This window comes from Tamandua tetradactyla, chromosome 5 (genome assembly GCF_023851605.1).
Source record: "Tamandua tetradactyla isolate mTamTet1 chromosome 5, mTamTet1.pri, whole genome shotgun sequence".
Classification (NCBI taxonomy): Eukaryota; Metazoa; Chordata; class Mammalia; order Pilosa; family Myrmecophagidae; genus Tamandua; species Tamandua tetradactyla.
The window spans coordinates 83,153,405-83,175,830 of record NC_135331.1 but is presented as its reverse complement, the minus strand read 5'-3'; the positions used below and the strand labels follow the sequence as shown (position 1 = coordinate 83,175,830).

Here is a 22,426-nt window from a genome sequence, read left to right as displayed (position 1 = left end):
AAGGACCAGTAAATCATTTTCAGATTTGCAGGGGTGGGGGGGAGACCCTAAGAAGTCCAATACTACAAATATTTAAATTAATGGTACATTAAAATTCATTGTTTGAAAAAGCCAGACTATTTTGTCCCCATGTAGCTTCTGATCCCTACAATTTGCTTGTGTTTATGTCATACTATATAGAACTCTTATTCTTTTCAACCTATTAAGAAAAGACCAAACAATTTTTTTTGATGAGTGGCAGTTTTGTAGCACTATATGTTAATGTAATAGAGCTCTTTAATTCACAGATTTAAAAAAAAAATCTGAAATGTACTTTTCCTGATCTACTTTGACCACATTTTATCTTCGTTAATTTTCTTAGAAATTATACTTCTGTCCTCTTCCTAGACCAATAGAATTGCCTCTCTAGCCATCTTAAAGTGTCAATATATACGTGTAGGTTTTCTTTTAAAGGTCCAGTGTGACATACTTGATTATACATAATATTCACTGTATCAGCATCTATCTAGCTCACTCCTTTATCCATGGATGATGTAAACTAAAGAAGGAAGTGCTCATCAAAAACATAAAAAATTACTCCTTCGGTGATGCCTTGTGATGGCTTGGTTCCTGTGACCCTAGATGTACACTTCCAGTTGAAGTATCCATGTGTTTTCTGGGCAGCTTTTCTGCTTTGCATGATCCTTTGGTTGCTTCCCCCACCACCCAGAGTGGTCCCTGGCCGCCTCTTTCTCCTGCTCTGCAAGCCTGAAGCTGGAGCTGGGAGCTAGCTTTGGCGTGTGCATACAAATGTAATTGTCCACTCAGGAATTGTCTCCTCCCTGCCTGGCTGGTGAGACATGGGGCAGAATTGGTACCCCTGTGGTCCAGCAAGATCCCAGCAGGTGGCATCTCTTACCTTATTTGCTGTACTTCTAGGCCACTTCTTTCCCTGTAGATGTGCCTTGTTGCCTTTGGCTTGATGGTGGAGAACACTGGACCATGAGACATTTTTGTAATCAACTTTGCCTTCACCTAGGTCTCTATAGGTAACCAAAACTGTTACTGGTGATTATAGAGAAATAGTCCCAGGACAATGTTCCAAATTGCTCTAGCATTGACTTCATATTAAAGAAATTAGAGATAGTAGTTTCAGAAAGCATTGATGAAATGAAGGTATATTAAAAAAAAATTCCACAAAGCATTTTGTTTTTAAAGTTGGTTAAACATTTTGGTATCCCATAGCTATTATGCAAATTGTTACACTACAGTCTACTTTACTAGAAGGCACTCATTTTTAAGCCAGAGAAGAAGAAACTTTTATTAGCACTAATTTCATCTGTTAGCTTCTTGAGGTGGGGGCGATATATTTAGATGGGGATTATTCTTTCAGTAACAGTTTTCCTGTGCCCAGTATATAGGATCTCAGGTAACTTTCACCAGGCAGCTTCCCAGCCACATGGAGAAAAGCCAGCTAAGGGGAGCACTAACCTGGAGTGCTTTTATTGTGAAATATAACACACATACAAAAAAAAGCAATACATTTCCAAGTACATTTTAACAAGAAGTTGTAGAACAGATTTTAAAGTTTGGTGTGGTTTATAGTTCCATGATTTTTCATTTTTTCTTCTAGCTGCTCCAAGACACTGGAGACTAACAGAAATATCAATATTTCATGAGTATGATTCGGCAGTCATACTTATTTCTTAAATCTTATCTTCTCTGTTATACTCCTCTTTTATTTAAATAATATATATATATATATATATATATATATATATATGCAATAAATTTCAAAGTACATCACAACAATTAGTTGTAGAAGAGATTTCAGAGTTTGGTATGGGTTACAATTCCAAAATTTTAGGTTTTTAATTCTAGCTTCTCAAAACTACTGGAGACTAAAAGAAATGTCAGTATAATGATTCATGTATGAACAAAAAATAAAGAAATAAAATGCCATGGAAAGTTAGTGTTGGGACCTCTGCCTTAGAAGCCACAATTTGCTCCATGATTCTGACTAATTAGGTGAACAGTGTTCTGCCAATTTTTTTTCTAGATTGAGGATAACAAAAGGGTAAGCATTAGATAATTATTGCAAAGTTCAAATGAGGCAATTCATACACATTTGAACTTAGGACAGTGCCCAAAATCTGGAAAGTATTTAATGAAAGTGACCTAGTTATCAATAATGTAACACTATACCATACCCCAGCTTGGCATGGGGATAAGAAAACAGACAACCAGGTCACTATTGCTGGTCATAGAACTTATTACACTCATGGGAAAGAAAAATATAAAATGCTAAAATGCACATGCACTGTTCTTTGTTTCTAGCATAGTTTTGGGGACATAGTTTTTAGTAAATAGAAGTCAAGTAAATGGTTAGTAGGGTCATTGGGTTATCTGAGGGGCATGGAAGATTAGAGGATCGTATTCAGCAGCTGTTTTTTCCCTTCTATTTTTTCATATCAGCCACTCTTCCTTACATTTTGTATGGAACTAATGCCAGTTCATCCACCAATTCCTTTTCTACGTTAGCAGAAATATAAACTTACCACTTAACAAAGAATGTGCTCATTCCACTGCCATCCTAACTCTTTCCCTTTTTGTGTATCCTATATTAATCAAAAGAAAACATAAATCTCACTAATTCTTCTTCCACTTACAAAATTTCAATGGCTATTTTTAAATGTGGAGGTAAAATGGGCAAATGATTATTCAAAAGGGTTGAAGGATAAAAAGTATGTGCAGAGTCGCTGAAAATACATGAAATTTATTTTAAGGTTCCTGGGAAACATTGAACACTCTGATTATTTTATTTATCTGAACCCAGAGGTAGGGATGTGGTTCAGATGTTCGTGAGAGACCCTTAACAATCTTGATAAAATTCCCTGCAGGAGATACCACTCACCTTCATTCTAAGTTTCAGAGAGAGAGTTCCATGCCTTCCCTGGTCTAAAGACAGGCTGATTAATGTAATGACTTTCTGAACTTTCAATCCTTGTAACATCCTTAGTCAACTTTCTTTTGTTCCACAAAATAAGAGTGAAATTAACAAAGGTTAAAATAAATTGGGTAGATGGACATACTAGTGGTCAATGAGATGAAGGGGTAAGGGGTATGGTTTTTTTCTTTTTTCTTTTTTATTTCTTTTTCTGGAGTGATGGAATGTTCAAAAAAATTGATCACGGTAATGAAAACACAACTATTTGATAATATTGTGAGCCACTGATTGTATACCATGTATGGAATGACTGTATATTAAGAATGTTTGTATGTTGTTTCATCAATAAAAATATTTTTAAAATATTTAAACTTTTTGAATTTGTCATTTTATACTATAGATCATTTAGAATAAAGTTTTTTCCATGTCTGGCATTCTTTTCTTTAGATTGTTTACCAGAAATGGAGTCAGACATTATAAAGTATTAATATATTCAGTACAAATTGCCTAATTTTTTTCAAATTAATGCAAACTGATTAGACTTGGTTTATATTAGAAAATTAATGTAGAGTGTGATTATAAAATAGCACAAATCCCACAAGGTATCACTGAAGAAATAACACAATTCTCCTGTTTTTGTTTCCCTTATGTTCCACATGAATAGAGACATGAATCTGAAAAAGTAAAGAAACAAGGCATTTAGGGAAAGGAAAATAAAATTGCAATAGTTTTGACAGATTATGCAACAATGTTACATCAATTATACTTCCCAGGGAATGATTTTAATGCTCAGTATTCTTCATGGTTATACATTTGCCTTTATTTTCTTATTTTATTTCCCTTACATTCTAAAGGATGCAGGTGCATTGGATCCCTCACATCTCTGTTTGCTTCACCAGTCTGTCCCTTGCAAATACCAGACAGATCTTGGATTCGTTGACCATAGATTAACCCAAATTCAAATAAGTAATAACCCCAATCAAATCTACTCAGCCAGCTGCATTCTTCTTGTTAGGATACATTAGCATATTCTTGGGTTCGTGGTACATAGCCATTGATCTGGTGAATTAATTTTCTTCCTGTCCCTATCAGGGATGCCTATAGAAAAGATTTCTACTAGGAAAGAGGATTGGAAAGAGTTTGCATTCAGTTGAAAGAGGCAACAGTATACACTGAGGACAATGTTAACTCTCTATCTTCTTTCATAATACAGCCTGAAGAGATCTGAAATTTCATACTAGTCCACTCTATCAAGAACAACATGCTAATCAGAGCATATGAGCAGGAAATGGTTAATATTTTAAAACCTTGATAAGGCATTCTATAATGATTTAGGGCACTAAAACATCAGAAAAAGCTCTAGATTTATTTTGGGCATATGGGACATCCCATTCAAAGTAAAGGATGCCTTTGCACTTCTTATTACAGAGAATGCTCTTCTAGTAAGGTGCTTACAAGGCCACAGCTGAACAGCCTGAGCATGCAGATTCCCATAATGCCATGGGTGAGAGATAATTCCCAGCAGGAGGTCAGCACAGCCACTGAAGCCTTACTGGTGATATAGAAATGGTACCCACAAGGGAGGACTAAATCTGACTAATGGCCTTTCCAAATACAGGAGGATGTGGCTTCCCTCACCTTCTGCCTTTTGCCCAGGGATCTTGAGATACTGGTAATGGCACCAAGATTCCTCCTTCTTTAGCCAAGTAGGGAGCCGCTTGGTTTCAGCTGACATAGAAACAGAGTCACCATGTGCTCTGATGATATTTTGGTTGCTGAAGGTTGCTGGAGGGCCACAACATATCACCTGGCCTCAAACACCTCACTTCCCCAAGATGGCTGTTTGAGGTATGTACAATAGGTAGAGCTGGAAGCAGTCCCATTAACCCTCCAGGATGCTATGAGCTGCTGGCTGCCCAATTTCTGAACAAGCACTACTTCTTGGGCAGTGGCCAAAGAGCTGACAGAGGGATCAAGCCAATGGAAACGAAATAATTTTCTCATAAAAAGGAGGCTCCATATTTGGAAACAGCCCACAGCCTCACTCATTTCCACATATGTTGGGCTCACCACAACAGTGTCCCTTTCAACAGCACTGCTGATACACTGCCTAAAATCCATTCTTGTTTTAAGGTCTCCTAATGTTTTTCTAGTTCCTTATAACTGAATAGTACAACCTTTTTCTTTTTACTTTAAAAATTTATCTTCCTTCTATTGTTTTCCTCACAAACATTCCTTTCCCATTGGAAACAGAAGTTTCCCTTGATAAGCCCTTCTCACCCATGGTTACATTATTCAGATAATTTAATAAGAAGAAAATAATTTATCTGATTATTATTAATAACTACTTGATTATGTTTCCATAAGGGTGAACACTGATAATTTTTCTCTTTTAGAAACAAAAACCATCCACTTATTAATACAATCTATAGCATTACATTTACAGCATTCATTGTATAAACTGTATATACAAAGTTACCACCTCAAGGAAATAGCAGAGGATGCTGGACAATATATCTGCTGGGTACATATTTCAACGAGGGCACATAACTGTTCAATATACACATTCCAGTCCTTAACATACTGAGTACTAAGCCTTGGGTCTCTGGGCTACATGGAGTCTCAGCTTGGTTAATCTAAGAGACAAAACAACTGTCAAGAAATAGGAGCCATGAGGGGTGTGAGTTAAACTAACACACACCTACCTCGTCAGACCTGACCATCCCATCTGTCCGAGCTGACCACGGTGGGAGAAAGTGTCCACACGATTTAACAGTGGTTTGTTCTCAGCAGAGGATCCACCAACAGTCATCACCTTGTTTCTGTAGCATGTTGCTTGGCCAGTGGAGAGGAAGATGGGGAGGGCCTGGAAACACTAGACTGAAGTTCCAGGTATTGATATGAGAGTTTCTTCCCAAGTCTGTCGCTGGCTCCAATTGGAGAAACACGGCAGTCTTGGCAACCCAAGGGTGTTGGGATCCACTCTGCTGGTGACTTTTCATAATTATTATAGGTTTTATTATAAATTCAGCAGTTGTTTCAGGAGACTCTTGGTGGATGAGGTATCCTAGGCAAAGCGCCCTACAACTTATCCAAGTAAGTGACATGGAAAAGAGTGACATGGGAGAGGATCTGGTGCTGTTGCTCTAGGCAGAGAGGTCCCGTTCCTTGGGACTGTGGTCCAATATGGATATGTGGGAGTATTCGTTCTGGAAGGCATACTGAAGTACTCATCAGTGAAGGCATTGGTCTAGTAGCATAGTGGACCTTGGTGCTTGAGTAGCCATTGGTGACGTAGAGGGACCCAGAGATAATAAAGACCTTGCCAGTACTGTGCTTCAGGTAGCTTATTCCAGGCCTGTAGAATCTGCAGTGAGACTGGATCCAACTTACTGATGACATTGTCGGCTTTCTGGTTGGTGGCGTAGACTGTCCATAGGCCATTCTCATACACCAGGAGGCAGAGAGGCCACCCCACGCATGGTGGTAAATGTGGTTGTGGCTGGTGTAGTCCAGGTGCATGCCTTGAGAATCATCAACGTCTTCAGGTCAGACCTGATGATGATGTGCCTTTGAAACTTGTTGAAATAGTTAGAGTCATTTCAGACTACCTGCTCCATGCCTGAGCAGCAGTGCGAGAGGCCGTGGGAGGAGAAATTGTCCATGTTCATAAAGTTGATCATCTACTGTAGGCCTGTATGAAGCGGCTGTGGTGGTAGTCATCTATGTACCAGACCCTGTTGTCACCCTCTGGGGTCAGAGGGTCTGTCATCTAGGACACGAACCTTGAATTGAAGGTCTTGATGGTCACCAGGTCACTTATACCTGTGAGTTTGCAGCAAGCTAGTTTTTACATGCATGCATGGAGCCTTTCTTCAAGATTGGATGCAACACTCTAAAGTTTGTCATAGGCACCAATTCCCACTTGCAGCTGGTGAAGCACTGAAGTCAGATTCTGGACCTCCTCGTTGAACTGAACACCAATTTGGCATTGGCCTTGTACTCTTCCAACACAGGGTTCAAAGGCTTTTAAGTTCAGCCGTTTTCAATTTTATGGCCTTGAACTGCCAGGCCAGGTACTGCTTAATGGCTCTCCTTCACCTGTTCGAACTTGGACTCTAACCCTTTCATTTAGTTCTCCATCTTCTCTACTACTGTGAATCTCTATGAGTCTATTTATGGATTGAAACATGTACTGCACCTTCTCCCAGAGCTGCTTCAGTTGTTTTTTGTAGGCATAAGAACATGGTCTGCTGGCGGAGCAACCACTGCGCAGATAACTTGCCTTTACTGTCCTGGGCAGAGGTATTCACCTGCCACTCTCTTCAGGGCTGATGGGCAACGCGATGAGCCTGCCGTGGAGCGCTCCGCACCGGCTGCCTAGAGCTTGGTAGTGTTGAGGCCTACTAGTGCAATGTCTGCAGTATCCGCGACCCAGATTTTGAGCGGTGGCGCAGACATCGCGCCTCCAGTCTACTCCTGTCCCCGCACCGCGCCGCGCCCTTGCTGGGGGAAGCCTTCAGGCAGCAGACTTCTCATCTGGCAGGGGTGCTGTGCTGAGTCGCTCCGCCGACTCCCCCTGCCGCCCCTCACTCCCCAGCCATCGCTGCGCCGTTCTCGGGTGCCTAGTCCACCTTGTCCCCTCTGCGCTCCACGGTAGCCACCAGCAGAGGCTGTTGGGATCTGAGCCCCCCCCCCCCCCCTCCGCGCGCGCTTTTGATGCTCAGGGTCCGCAGCAGGGAGTCGAAAATCCATTCTTACCAGCATATCCAACCTTGGAGATTGCCCACTCAGGCTCCTTCACTCCCCAAACTTCCCCTACCAGTTGGCAAACTGGGCCCATAGTATCTCAAGCCTCAAAATCTCCTGAAGGAGTGGGCACATAAAAAGGGATTGCCTCTAGTCCTATCACTGGCCAAAATAAATCCTAAAGGTTGTGACTTGTGCTTCAAAGCAAACATTGCATCTCACAGATGCGGTCACATTCCACAGGGTGGAGTTAAATCCCTCAACCATTGTCATATTAATCACATGGAATCATTTCCCATCACTGCTGGAACCACCAGGAAGTAGAGATTATAGCTTCCAAATCAAGTAGTGGAATGGTCTGGGTCACCTTTTTCACAGGTGAAGAAAACTACATCTGGGGAATGCTGAATAAACGAAAAAAAAAAAATGATCTCCATTTCCCTGCCATGAGCGTCCATTACCTCCCCAAGTCACAACACTCAACCTGGCAAACATGACATAGGGAGAGCCTTGAAGCACTGTGCAGCAAGGGAGAAGCAAACACGAGGTCCGGCTGTCATGATACAAGCAGCAACCAAAGGAACAGATCTTTACCAACAAGGGAAATGCCAACATTCATTCTGGCTCTGGGTTTTAGTATCTATTCTGGCTGCATGGGTCAAAGGTTTACTTACCAGCTCACAAACCCTCACTGTGAAAGGCTGGAATGCTTAAACAATACTCAGCTAATCCTACAAACCCATGTATGGGACAGAGGATATTAATGGCTGTTGCTCCTGTGCCCAGCATGCCACTGAGTGTGAATACATGGTCTATACAAACTACAGATCAAATGGGTCCACTGACATCAATGCAGAGATAACTCTCAATCCATAACCTATATTTAGGCATAACCTAAATAAGAGTCTCATACAGCGCCAATGGCCATAACCTAAATAAGAGTCTCATACAGCACCAATGGCCTCATGAGTGGAGTCAAATCAGACCTGCAGGGCTAATTTCCTTCTACCCTAGCCTGCAAGACATACTACTCTAAAACAAGAGCCTAGAATGCACAGAGGAGTTACAAAATATTGCAATCAATTAGCATTTAAGTGTAGACAAAACATGTTCTTCCTTTGGAGAAAAGTGCTGTGGACTGTGTAGGACCATGCAGCCAAAGCCATTGCTAGGTGCATACTAAATGACCCCTTAAAAATCATAGAGCTCTGGAATGATAATCATTTTACAAAAAAATCTATATAGATGTAATGAGTAGACTGTCCGATGGTATTTAAAAGCCATGTGAAAAGTCCCTATTCTTTATGGATTGTTCCTTGGGAGAGATACCCTCCCCTGGGTTGACCCCTAGTGATTACCACCTCATCTTAGATCACAGCACCCCAGACCATGACTTGTTCAGTAGAGATGATCTTGCTGCAAATGACATTGCCCCAGACTTCACCTCTGGTCAAATCTACTATAAGAGTTGGAGAGTAGGATTTATTGGCACTGCTTAAAGCCCTAGGACTCAGACTTAGAATTAAATTCTATAGAGATTGCCAGCTGCCTGCTCAGTGGGCTGATGCAGTACCTTAAAGCCTTCAAAACTGTAAGCTACCCCTCCACAATTATTAACGCATCTATTAGCTAAGGAAGTAGGGAGCCATCTGTATTATGACTGGCATGACCTGTTACATGTACATCTACAACTTAGGGCAAGTCTAATATGATTTATAAAAGATACAATGTTAGTAATATCTCCAACACTTTTGTTAAAATGTATAATTCTTTCCAAAATATCATTATCTTCAGGCCCACAAGGGACTTTTTTCATAGCTAAGTCACTACCTCATGAGACTGGCTCCACTAGGTCTTCCAATTATTAGTCATAGGACTAGTTCTATTTATAATTATTGCACCCTTGTTTAGGTTGATCATTCAAACCATAATGAACAGCTTATATGTATCCTTAAATATCTCAATTACACAAGTGATGCTTATCCTAAAAATGATGCCAAGTCACCACAGGTTGAATTGTACTGAAATAAAAGAAATTATATTTGGCACTTCAACATTGTCCCTGGTTTAGTCATAAGTTGCCCTTTTGAGCAACTACCCTAGTTAGATCTGCCCTTGGTATAACTGTAACTAGCAAAGCATGTACCTCCATATAGTTTGGATAAGAGCCACCCTTAGCTTCTCTGAGCTGTCTCTTCTACTTCTTCTCCAAGTGGCTCCTTACTGCCTCTCCCTTTCACACTGTACCTGTGGGAAAAATCCATCCTTCCTCTTGGGGATACAATAAAAAGGCAAGAGCCTGAGACCCATATGTGCTGTCCATTACCTCCTCCATAGACCCTTGGAGGAGCCTAGGTTAGGGAAGCCCTGGGGTCCTCCACTGCCCTCATTTGCCCCTCTCCTCCTCCAGGACCTTTGATCTAATAAAGCTTTGTCTTTTCATGCATTCTTAGTTGGCTCTAACACCTTTGAATCATGCCACCAGATAAACCGCTAACACTAGGAAAGATGATAGCTAAGGGTAAGGGAAGACAGAACAGACAGTAGTTGAAGGAGATGATGAGTATCATTTGTGGACCAGCTGCAGTTATGGTCCTTTTCTGAGTTTCCCCTTGAAACAGAGTCTCACTAGAACCCTGTAGAAACTTCTCCTAGCACTTATATAAAGGAAAATAACTGAGCAGTTAAAGATAGAGACTCTGTTGGAAGTTATAATGCATTACTCAGTTCCTACTTCCAGAATGAAAACATTATTAACCCAGCTGCTTTATGTACTACTGGCAGACGGGTCTCAGATAGGATCCCCCTTTCTGTTTTGCCTTAGCTGAAGAGAGTTATCTTGCCCCAAATCATGACACCTTGCTAAGTCATCTGCATTTAATAATTGGTCAAAAGTGAACTGGCTCACTTATCCCAACTCAGAATATCTCAGAGTGGTCATCCCATATTGAGGTTAGTTGAAGTTTCTGTAGAGGTCGCACTACAATCTGATTTCTCCATCTTTTTAATCCTACCTCCTTCCATTACCTTGCAAAGATGTTTCAAAAAGAAAAAGAAAAGAAAAAACTCCCTAATAAAATTCTTGAATGCTAATCTCTATCTCTGAGTCTCCTTCCTGGATAACTTTATCTTCACTATGAGTGTTTGGCCTTTGAATTCAATGGTCACACACTTATTGTCACACTTCCATCAATATAAAATGAATTCCTAGTTTGAGGGAATTTTAAGCAGGGCTACAAATCAGTAAATCAGGCAAGTGGTCCTAGCAAAGCATTTCAGACAAGTAAATCAATTCATATCTGGAGTAAGTTTCAGCTCTTTAACAGTGTCAAAGGGTTTGATGTAACGAACTTGCCACCAAGAGACTGGCTGAATTTCTCAACCATGTACCATACCAAGGGCTCAGCATTGTACTTTGCTTCTCCAGGCATCAGGCAGATCATGAATTCAGCAGTGTCAGTTTCTAGATCAGCCTTGCTATGAGACAGCCATGGGCCTATGTATAGCCTTTAACCTTTCCACCATGGCTATTAGAAATGGGTTGACCGAAAAGAAGCAGGGTGGCATCCAATTGTCTATTGATGGCCTGTTTTATGCTTAATGCTTTCTGGTGGACATTAATATGAAATATGAAAATTTATGCTTCATTCTCACTTCCATAGTACCAATAACATAGGTCTTCACCAGACCTCCTTGTCTCTAATAATCCATACTTCCAGCCCTTGACCTATAAGTCAAGCCATTCGCCCTTATCCAGAAATTAATGAATACCTTTACTTCAAGCTATTTTTCCTTCTAAGGAAAATAGACAGTCAAATGTGCTGCTATAGTTCTTCCCACTGAAAAGTATTCCCCTCACTACTGCCCTTTAGGATAACTCTTAAATTGGGCTTCTCTGCAGCATCTGTTCACTTACGATTTGCAACAACATATAAAGCTGAACATTTGAGGATCCTGACGTTTTTATTTCCCCATTACCTGGTCATTTGGGTAGCCCTGCAAAGCCATAGATGTAAGTTAGGAATGTGACACTGGTGCGAAAGTAGTAGGTGATAGGAGTCTGGGCTACCAGTTCATATAACTTAATTGTGTTTTCTTGTTCTGCTCTGGTCTGATTCCAATTGTTCAATTTCCAATTGTATGATAGATTTTTGCTGTACCAATCTGACATTATGACTTGGTAGATCTGATAATATCCAGCTAGCTCATGATGAGCAGCTCCAGTTGCATAATCACTTGATGTTTCCACTAGGTCAGAGTAAAGCAGTTTATTTTTTTGTATGTTGTGTTGTGGGGGTCACATTTCATTCTTTTTCCAGGTGAGTATCCCCTTACTGCAGCACTGTTTGTTGAATTTTTCTGTTTGTTTGGTTTTCGTTTGTTTCTTTGCTTGTTTGTTTGGGCTGGGAATCAAACCCAGGTCTCCTGCTTGGCAGGTGAGTATTCTACCATTGAACTACCCTTGCACCCTCAGGAGTAGCTACTTTTTAAAAGTAAATAATTTCCTCTTGCACAACACATTCCCTCAGTCCAGAATCTTGGGGGATTTCCCTGTGATTTGTCTGAAACAACACACAACGTTTTAAGATGTTGAAAATGGAATGGTATATGGAAAAATATAATCAATGCAAACTAGAGCCCATAGTTAACATTGAGTTTGCAATATGCTTCCAGTAAATGTAACAAAGACAATATACCAAAGCTAAATGTTAATAAAAGGGGAATGTAAGGGAGAGGTATGGGGCTCATTGGTGTTGGTGTTGTTCCTCTTTTTTATTTTATTTTTTAATTATTATTTATTCTTCATTTTTTTCTTCCTCTTCCTCATTCTTTGCAGAAGAAATGGAAATGTCCTCATATAGACTGTGATGGTGAATGTGTAACTATGTGATGATATGGGGAACCATTGAATGTTTACTTAGGATGGATGGTATGGTATGTGAATAAAAACTGCTTAAAAATAAACAGAAAGATGCAAGTGCTGGAGAAAATGTGGTGAGAGGTATGTACTGCTCCCTACTCACTGTCGGAAGGGAAGTAGAGTAGTGCAGTCCATCTGGCACACAGAGTGGTGGTTCCACAGTAGACTATTTATAGGAGTGCTGTATGATCCTGTATGCCTATTATCAGCTGTGTACTTGGAAGAACAGAAGGCAGGGACATGAATGGACATTTGCACACTGGTGTTTATGGCAGTAGCATTCACATGGAGGTGGCCTAAGGGTACAACAACTGATAAATGGAAAGAAAAAATATGGTGTATAACTACAATGGAATATTGAGGGGCTGCAAGAAGGAATGAAGTTGTGAGGCATGCAACTAGGTTAATGGACCTTGAGGACAGAATGTTGAGTGAGATTAGCCAGAAAGGAAAGGAGAAACATTATAATTCCTCACTAGTGTGAACTAACTGTAATGTGCAAACTCTGAAAACTGAAACTGAGAGCATAGGCTGTCAAGGGAAGGTCTATTGTAAAGGTTCCTAGATATAGCAGGCACATCTATTCCTGAGTTATAATGGTTATTTTTAAATTCTGAGATGCTGAGATCTTTGTGTATAATCTGTTGGTTCCTGGATTTGGGTGCCTATGGGAAGCAGACTCAGAATTACCATTCTGCCACCCTGAAAAACAGCATTACTCCATACAGAAACTGTTAAAAAAAAAACAGGTGGAAAGAAGATCAGGCTTCAATTAAAGATATGAATGAAGCAGATATGGCTAGAACTAAGGTAAATCAGATTAAAGGGTAAAAGATGAGATTGATTGTTTTTAAAACTTCAGCTTCTGTATGAGACCAAAGGAAGAAATGTTTATTTGTTGCAAAATTTAAGTTTTATGTAGTACACTATCTGATTTATCTAGTATGGTCAGTTTATTCAAACACCATAATTATATGCAGCTTAAATAGGGAGTGAGATCTTCTTGGTTTGTACAGATTAGTTTGATGCCCCAATACATGCTTGAGTCATTTGGGCAGAGAATAAATTTCCTTGAGGGACTGGGGAAAAAAAGCAGAAATATTACACTTCTGCACCTGAGGAAGACCTAATACTCTCACAAGCACTGGGGACTACCAATGTAACAGGCCGAGCCCTCGGTCTCGGGGCTTGTCCTTTTGAAACTTTTTCCTTCAAAGGAGAAACTAAGCCTGGTTATAATTATGGCCTAAGAGTCAAGCTCAGAGAATCTCATTTGTGGTTCAGATGTGGCCTCTCTCTCTAAGCCAACTCCTCAGGTAAAATACCCTCTCTTACTTCTATGTGGGACATGACTCCTAGGGGTGTAAATCTCCCTGTCAACATGGGATATGACTCTTGGGATAAGCCTGGACCTGACATCATGGGATTGTGGAACCCTTCTCGATCAAAAAGGGGAAGAGAAATGAAACAAAATAAAGTTTCAGTGGCTGAGAGATTTCAAATAGAGACAAGAGGTTATTCTGGAGGTTATTCTTATGCATTAATAGATATCCTTTTTTTAAGTTTTTAATGGATTAGAATAACTAGAAGAAAATACCTGAAACTATTGAGCTGTGTTCCAGTAACCTTGATTCTGGAAAACGATTGTATAATTATATAACTCTTACAGTGTGCCCATGTGATTGTGAAAATCTTGTGGTTGAAAAGTCCTTTACCCAGTGTCTGGACAAATGAGTAAATATATAAGGACAAAAATAAATAAATAATAAGGGGAGATAAGGGACATAGGATGTTTTGGGAGTTCTTTTTTATTTTTATTTTTACCCTTATGTCTATTTTCTTAAGTAATAAAAGTGTTCAAAAGGTGATTGTGATTAATTTATAACTATATGATGATATTCAGAACCATTGATTGTACACATTGGATGATTATGCAGTATGTGAATATATCTCAATAAAAGTTCATTAACAAAAGAAGCAGCACACAAAGCCATTACCTACTAGAGACATGTTTAGCAGCAATTAATATGTTGTTTTTTATTGCTTAAGGAGCACAGTAGATTTTACCACAGTCAGGACCTGCCATAGATTCCTCTCTTACTCTAGACTCCAATGAAACTGCTAGCCTTCTGAGTCACCTAATGCATGGTTCACAGCAGTATAGCTAAGTGTAGCAAATGCTGCATCCAAAATCCATTGAGCTATACCGAGTGTTATGACTCTTTCTTTGTGGTAAGGGATACAAATATAACTTTTTCTCAATATTCGAGAGAGTGTATAATTTTACCCAAGATTTAATCCTGTATAGATTATTTTAATGCCTGGAAACATCCTAGAGTAACTTCCAGAATCCTCTGAAGTCTGTTTGAAATCTCTTGGCCACTGATAACTAATTTTGTTACATTTCTTTTCCCCCTTTTGTACAGGCAGGCACTGTCAATCCCATTGTCATCTTATGCCAAGCCCCAACCAACAGTATTCCTGTAAACCCTAAAGAATACCCAGGACTCTATTTGAGACTCTATAAATGTTTCACTCACTAAGTTTACTTTTCAGAAACCTAAAACCTCCAAATGGTTCTTAGGCCAGATAAACCCCAAAACCCAGAGTTACCAGTCTCTCCAAGGGCATCAACCAGTTGCATCCACCCTACTGCATAATGGCAATACCCCTGTTCAACATGAAGAAGTTAGAATGATCATTGCCCAAACATCCCTAACGATTGGGAGAAGGATCAAAAGAGAAGAAGAAGTTGTTATAGAGAAGATAAGGTTTAATAAATAAATATGAGTACTGAATCATTATATTGAAATTTCCTTATAGTCTCCAGTGCCTTAGAGCAGGCAAAAGAAAATATCAGAAATTGTGGAACTGTAACCCATACCATACTTTGAAGTTTGTAATATAACTAGTTGTTAAAATGTGCTTTGGAATTTACCACATTTTGTATATATGTTATATTCCCCCCCTCAAAAAAAGATATAGGCCATGTCTGAGCAACAAATAGGTTTTCTGAGGGTGACTCTTAGGCATAATTATAAGTAGGCTTAGCTTTATCATTGCAGAAATAAGTTTCACATGGGCAAGCTCAAAATCAAGGACTTGGCTTATTAAATTTGGAGCCCCTAATGCTTGAGAGAATATCAGGAATTTCCCTGGGGTGGAGGCTTAAAAGTTCCACAGTTTTTTCTTCCCATCCTTTATGGAGATTTGCAAATACTTTTTTTTTACTTTCACCCCAAATACTAAGGAATGTTTCAGGGCATTATATTAATTTGTACAGAATAAAAAATTCTTATTCCATTATCTAGCTTCTGTAATTAGATTGTTTAAATAAACTGACCAGAGAATTTAAATTAAATTGTTTTATAGAAAGTTTAAATTTTGGATAAAATCAACATCTCTTCCTTTGATATCTCAAAAAAGTTGGAGTCTGAAATGCAGACAATATCGTTCTTTAACATGTATTCTGATTTACTTCAGTTCTACCCAGATCTGCTTCATTCATAGGTCTAATTGAAGTCTGATTTCTTTTTCATCTTCTTTACCAATTGATGTATGGAGCAATGCTGACTTTCAGAGCTGCAGAACTATATATCTGAGTCTTTAGTGTCACACAAATAATCTAAAGTTCCAGGGAACTGCCAGGTTATACACAAAGAGCACAGAATCTCAGAACTTATAAATAAAAGCAAAAACTCAGGAATAGATGTGACTGCTGTAAGGGCTTACAATCTAGGAACTATTATAATAAGACTTATTGAACATTCTGTACTTCTTAATCATTGATTGCCCAGTTCCTTCCCACTTTCTATCTCATAATAACCTATGCTTTCAAATTCAATTCTCAGAGTTTGCTCATTATAGTTAGTTTATATTAGTGAAACCATACAACATCTGCTCTTTAATTTCTGGCTTATTTCACACAATATAATATCATAAAAATTAATTCACCTACATGCATGTTTTACAACTCCAGTCCTTCCTGCAGCTGCTCAATAAAGCATATATGTACACACCACAGTTCATCCCTCTGTTCATCAGTCAATGTACCCATAGACCACTTCCATCCTTTGGCAATCATGAATAATGCCTCCATAAGCATCAGTGTGCAAATGTCTATTCATATCTCTGCTTTCATATCCCCAAGTATATCCTTAATAACAGCATTACAGAATCATATGGCAGCTGTATACATAGCATCCTGAGAAACTATCACAGTGTCCTCCAGAGGGGCAGCACCATTCTACTTTCCTACTCACAGTGAAAAGGTGTATCTCACTCTCCACATTTTCTCCAGCATTTGTATCTTTCTGTTATTTTCTTACAGTTTTTTCACACACCAGGTAATCAGTCTTAATTGTACAATAAATGGATTCTGGTGGAATCACATAATTTAGCATTCAACACCAGAATCTATATATGAACATTTCCATTTCTACCACAAAGAAAGAAGGGAAAGAAAAAAGCAGTAAAGGAAAAACAACAACAACTAGAAGAAGAATCCTATACCCATATATCTCGCTAAATGTCCTTGTTTTATATATATATATATAAAACAATGCTACTGTTGATTATAGACCCTAGGTTGGATTAATTGTGCTTTTTATATAAACCATCCCATTTTGACACCTTGCAGTGATGATATTAATTTGTTCTCCCTCATGTAAAAGCTGTCTTATATTTGTACATTTAATCACTAACGTTGTGCACTGAATGTTTTGCTAAGTTATACAATCCAAGTTTTTATCCTCTATCATTCCTTCTGGCGTCATAAGTATCCCAAGCCTTCCTTTTTCAACCTTCCTTTCTAGGATTCCTCACACTCGGCTTTATTCATTATATTATAATATTGTGATACCATTATACAGTAATGTACAATCGATTTTTGAATCTTTACAATCGTTATAATCAATCTTGTTAAACCCTCGATACTCAGTCAGTATCAAATGCCCAATCTCTATCTTTTTCCTATCTCCTGAAAATCGGTGTTCTCACCTCTAACTCTCAGTTTGTCATTATCGTTAGTTCATATTAGTGAGACTATACAATATTTGTCCTTTTGTTTATGGCTTATTTCACCCAACGTGATGTTATTAAGGTTCATCCACATTGTTGCCTGCACAATGACTTTGCAACATTGTACAGTTGCATAATAGTCCATCATATGTATTTATCACTATTTGCTTATCCACTTGTCAGTTGATGGGCATTTCGGTTGTTCCATCTATTAGCAATCATGAATAAGGCTGATATAAAAATCAGTGTGCAAATGTCTGCTCATGCCTCTGCTTTCTTATGCCTAGCAATGGGATTGGTAGATCATATGGCAATTCTATATTTAGCTTCCTGGGGAAACTCCAAAGTGCCTTTCAGAGCAGTTGCAACATTCTACATACTCATCAACAGTGAATAAGTGTACCTATTTTTCCACATCCACTCCAGCACTTGTAGTTTTCTGCTTTTTTTTTTTTTTTGATAATGGCCATTCTACTAGTAGAATCACATAGTTTAGCATTCATCACCAGAATCTATATGTGAACATTGCCATTTCTACCCCAAAGAAAGAAGAAGGGAAAGAAAAAACAAAAAAGGAGAAATAACAACTAGAAGAAGAATCCCATTCCCATAAAGAGATTGTAGGATCTCTTTATATGTATCCTGGATATTAAACCCTTATCCAATATTGCCTTCAAGTGATTAGAATGCCTTTTTATTTCCCTGATAAAGTCCTTTGACATGCAAAAGTATTCAATTTTGAGGAGATCCCATTTATTTATTTTTCTTTCATTGCTTGTGTTTTTAGCAAAATCCTTCCTCGTGATCTTTAAGATATTTTACTATATTATCTTTTAAACATTTTATGGACTTAGTTTGAATGTTTAGCTCTGTGATACATTCTGAGTTAATTTGTTGTATAAGGTGTGAAATAAGGGTCCTCTTTCATTCTTTTGCATATGGATATCCAGTTCTCCAAGCACCATTTGTTAATAAGTCTGCTCCATCCCAGTTGAATGGACTTGGCCACCTTGTAAAACAAACTCTAAAATCAATTGTCCTTAAATGGGAGGGTTTATTTCTGAGCATGCAATTTTATTCTGTTGGTCAGTATATATATCTTTATGCCAGTACCATGATGTTTTGGCCACTGTAGCTTTGCAGTATGCTTTAAAGTCAGGTAGTATGAGACCTCCTCCTTCAATTTTCTTTCCCAAGATTTTTTTAGTGTTTGGGACACCATTACTATGTAATTAGATTCTGCTGCCAACTTGTCCAGGTGATCATGCCCAATTATCTGGTCAGGCAAACATTGGATTTATCATTGCTGCAAGGATATTTTGTTTTTGGTTGACAAACCAGAACTAGTTTGTTGAATCATCAGCCAGTTGATTTAGTTGTGTCTGATTACATCTATGCTCAACAAAGAGGGCATCTCTCAGAAATGATATTATCCAGTCTCTGGCACCAAATGTTAATCTGATCAGTGGAAGACTTTTAAGGAGGAAGAGAGAACTTTCACTGCTTCTTCAGCCAGCAAACCTCTCGTGTAGTTCCTTGAGACCCTTTATCAGAATTGTCAGCATCATAGCCTGGACGTCACAGCGTCTGGATTTTGGACACTTGCATTCCCATGGTTGTATGAGACATCTTCACAAGTGTTTTAGTTTGCTAGCTGCCAGAATGCAATATGCCAGAAATGGAATGGATTTTAAAAAGGGGAATTTAATAAGTTACTAGTTTACAGTTCAAAGGCTGAGAAAATGTCCTAATTAAAGTAAGTCTATAGACATTTCCAATCAAAGGCATCCAAGGAAAGATACCTTGGTTCAAGAAGGTCAGTGAAGTTCAGAGTTTCTTTCTTATCTGGAAGGGCTCATAGTGAGCATGGCATTATCTGCTAGCTTTCTCTCCTGGCTTCTGGGTTCATGAAATTCCCCAGAAGGTGGTTTCCTTCTTCATCTCCAAAGATCGTTGGCTTATGGACTCTCTGCTTCTCATGGCTATGTCATTCTTATCTGCTCTCTCTGAATCTCTCTCATTCTCCAAAATGTTTCCTCTTTTATAAGACTCCAGAAACTTGTCAAGACCCACCCAAATGGGTGGAGACATGTCATCACCTAATCCAATTTAACAACCATTCTTGATTAAATCACATCTCCAGGGAGATGAGCTGATTACAGTTTCAAACATAAAATATTGCATAGGGATCATTCTGCCTTTATGAAATGGGATTTAGATTAAAACATGGCTTTTCTAGGGGATGTGTATTCTTTCAAACCAGCACAGTAAGTCTCACATTTACAGATATCTCCTGTTACTTATGTTTCTAGAGAAACGACTAAAACAGCTTGCTACTGGGGGTGGTTCTTGTGAAACAGAATCTTAAAAATATCTTTTTTTTTTTAACAACTCCTGTTGGACTCTTATTAAACTCAAAGATGCTAATGACTGTGTTTCCAATAATCAAGATGAGGCTGATTGGGGTGAAGTGGCAATAGAGATATTCAAAATATCACTATTTTGTTCTGCTAATTGCATGCTTATATGAGGCAAGTTTCTTAGTGAGAGTATTTTGGACAACTTAATAATGTTTTGTGGAATTAAAATGTATAATGATGTTGGCTCATTGTTGTTAGATATGCTAGATACAGTTGTGAGGGAAAGGGATGAGCAGAAGGTTTCTAATGTGTAACTTAGGCACAATATGAAAGACATAAAATTTCCAAATGTGACCTGAAAGGGAATCTTATTTCCTTTAGTCACAGATTTGAGATACCTGAAAATCAGGTACAGAGTCTCATTGTGCATGTAACAGATTTACAATGTAAACTGAAACCTCAACCTTGCAAGGTGTCTGCATTTAAGGTAAGTGCTTTAATTGGAAAGGAAAGGGATCCTGAAACTTGGGATTGGGAAATATGGCTTGATAATTACGGCAATAGGGACATGGAAACCCTGGAATCTGCTGAGCTTTTGCTAGATAGACAGGAAATGGTCTGCTCTGAGGAAACAGCAATGCCACTTCCAACCTGCCTTGATGAAACAACTTCCTGTTCTTCAGTCTGCCCAGAGGAGTCTGCCATCCAACTTCTACACAAAGAGACACCTTCAGTGTCTGCTAAACCTGTAACAACATCCCCTGGAGAAACAGCTCTCACTTGAATGGAGTATTTAATCCTGTTTCACTAGATGAAACTGTAGTGAAATGCCATGAGGTAATTGGCTTGAAAGATCCTTCTAATTCTTTTCATGAGCTACCCCATGAGCTGTCTCTTCTTCAAAACCTATAACTAAAAAAAAATCCCAACAGGCCCTGAAAGGTGATATATAAAGTGTGACCTATGAGGAGGTATGCTATACTCCAAAAAACTGCATGAGTTTTCCAGTCTATATAGACAAAAATCAGGGGAATATGTGTGGGAACAGAAAGTAAGGGTGTGAGATAATGGTGGAAGGATTATAAAGTTGGATCAGGCTGAATTTTTTTATATAGGCCCTCTAAGCAGAGATTCTGCGTTCAATTTTGTAGCTCTAAGGGTCATAAAAGGGCATTAACAGTTTATTTGAAAGGTTAACTTAAAATGGATCAAAAGGTGACTAAATTATTAAGGTCAAAATATTGAAACTTCCCTGATATAATGTAGATGAGGGGATCCAGAGGATTAGGGAGATTCGATATAAGAGTGGATTTATCATGAAAGACCTGCTCACACACCCCAGGGATATCTAAAGGACACATCTTTCACCAGAACTTTGAGAGATAAATTTTTGAGACTAACTCCATCATCCCTGAAGAGAACTGTAGTTGTCCTTTTCTGTAGGTCAGATACTGCTGTGGGAACTGCAATTACTGAGCTGAAATTCATAAACACAATAGAGATGATTGGTTCCCAATTTGGCAAAAGCCATGTGGTGACATTTAATCACCATAAATTAGGTTGGCATGGCCACCATAATGTACAGCAGGCTCAAAACAGCAGTCAAAACAATCTGACTCAGAGACTTGTTATGTTGACTAGTTGATTATGGAGTAATTAGAAATAAAATAGATGGGCTGTCTGCTAAATTCTTGTTTGAGCTGTATGAACAGAATAATTCTAGATGAAGTGAACAGAAGTCTAACTTGAATTAAAAAACAGCACATTAAAAGAATTATACATTGTTCTAGTTGGCTAGCTGCCAGAATGCAACACACCAGAGACAGATTGGCTTTTAATAAAAGGGGATTTATTTTGTTAATTCTTCAGAGGAAAGTCAGCTAACTTTCCACTGAGGTTCTTTCTTACGTGGAAGGCACAGGATGGTCTCTGCTGGTCTTCTCTCCAGGCCCCTGGGTTCCAACAACTTTCCCCAGGGTGACTTCTTTCTGCATCTCCAAAGGCCTGGGCTGAGTTACAAGTGCTGAGATGAGGAATGCCAAGCTGCTTAGGCTGTGCTACATTGTGTTCTCTCATTTAAGCACCAGCCAATGAAGTCAAACATCACTCATTGCAGCAGACACACCTCCTAGCTGACTGCAGACGTAATTAGCAACAGATGAGGTTCACTTACCATTGGCTTATGTCCACAGCAACAAGGCTAGGTATGCTCACCTGGCCAAGTTGACAACTGAATCTAACTAACACATACATCATGACCAAGTGGGGTTTATTTCAGGAATGCAGGTCTGGCTCAACATAAGTACATCAATTACTGCAATAAACCATATCAATAAGTCAAAGTGTAAAAAAAGCACACGAATACCTCAATTGATAGAAAATAGACATTTGACAAAATTTGACATCCTTTCTTGATGAAAACATTTCAAAAAATAGGAATAGATGGGTACT

General features: G+C 38.9%; 1 pseudogene; it reads right to left on the bottom strand.

The window, feature by feature from the left end:
* Positions 1–6,007: 6,007 nt before the first annotated feature.
* Positions 6,008–7,387, bottom strand: LOC143683162 (noelin pseudogene; annotated as a pseudogene).
* Positions 7,388–22,426: the final 15,039 nt, after the last annotated feature.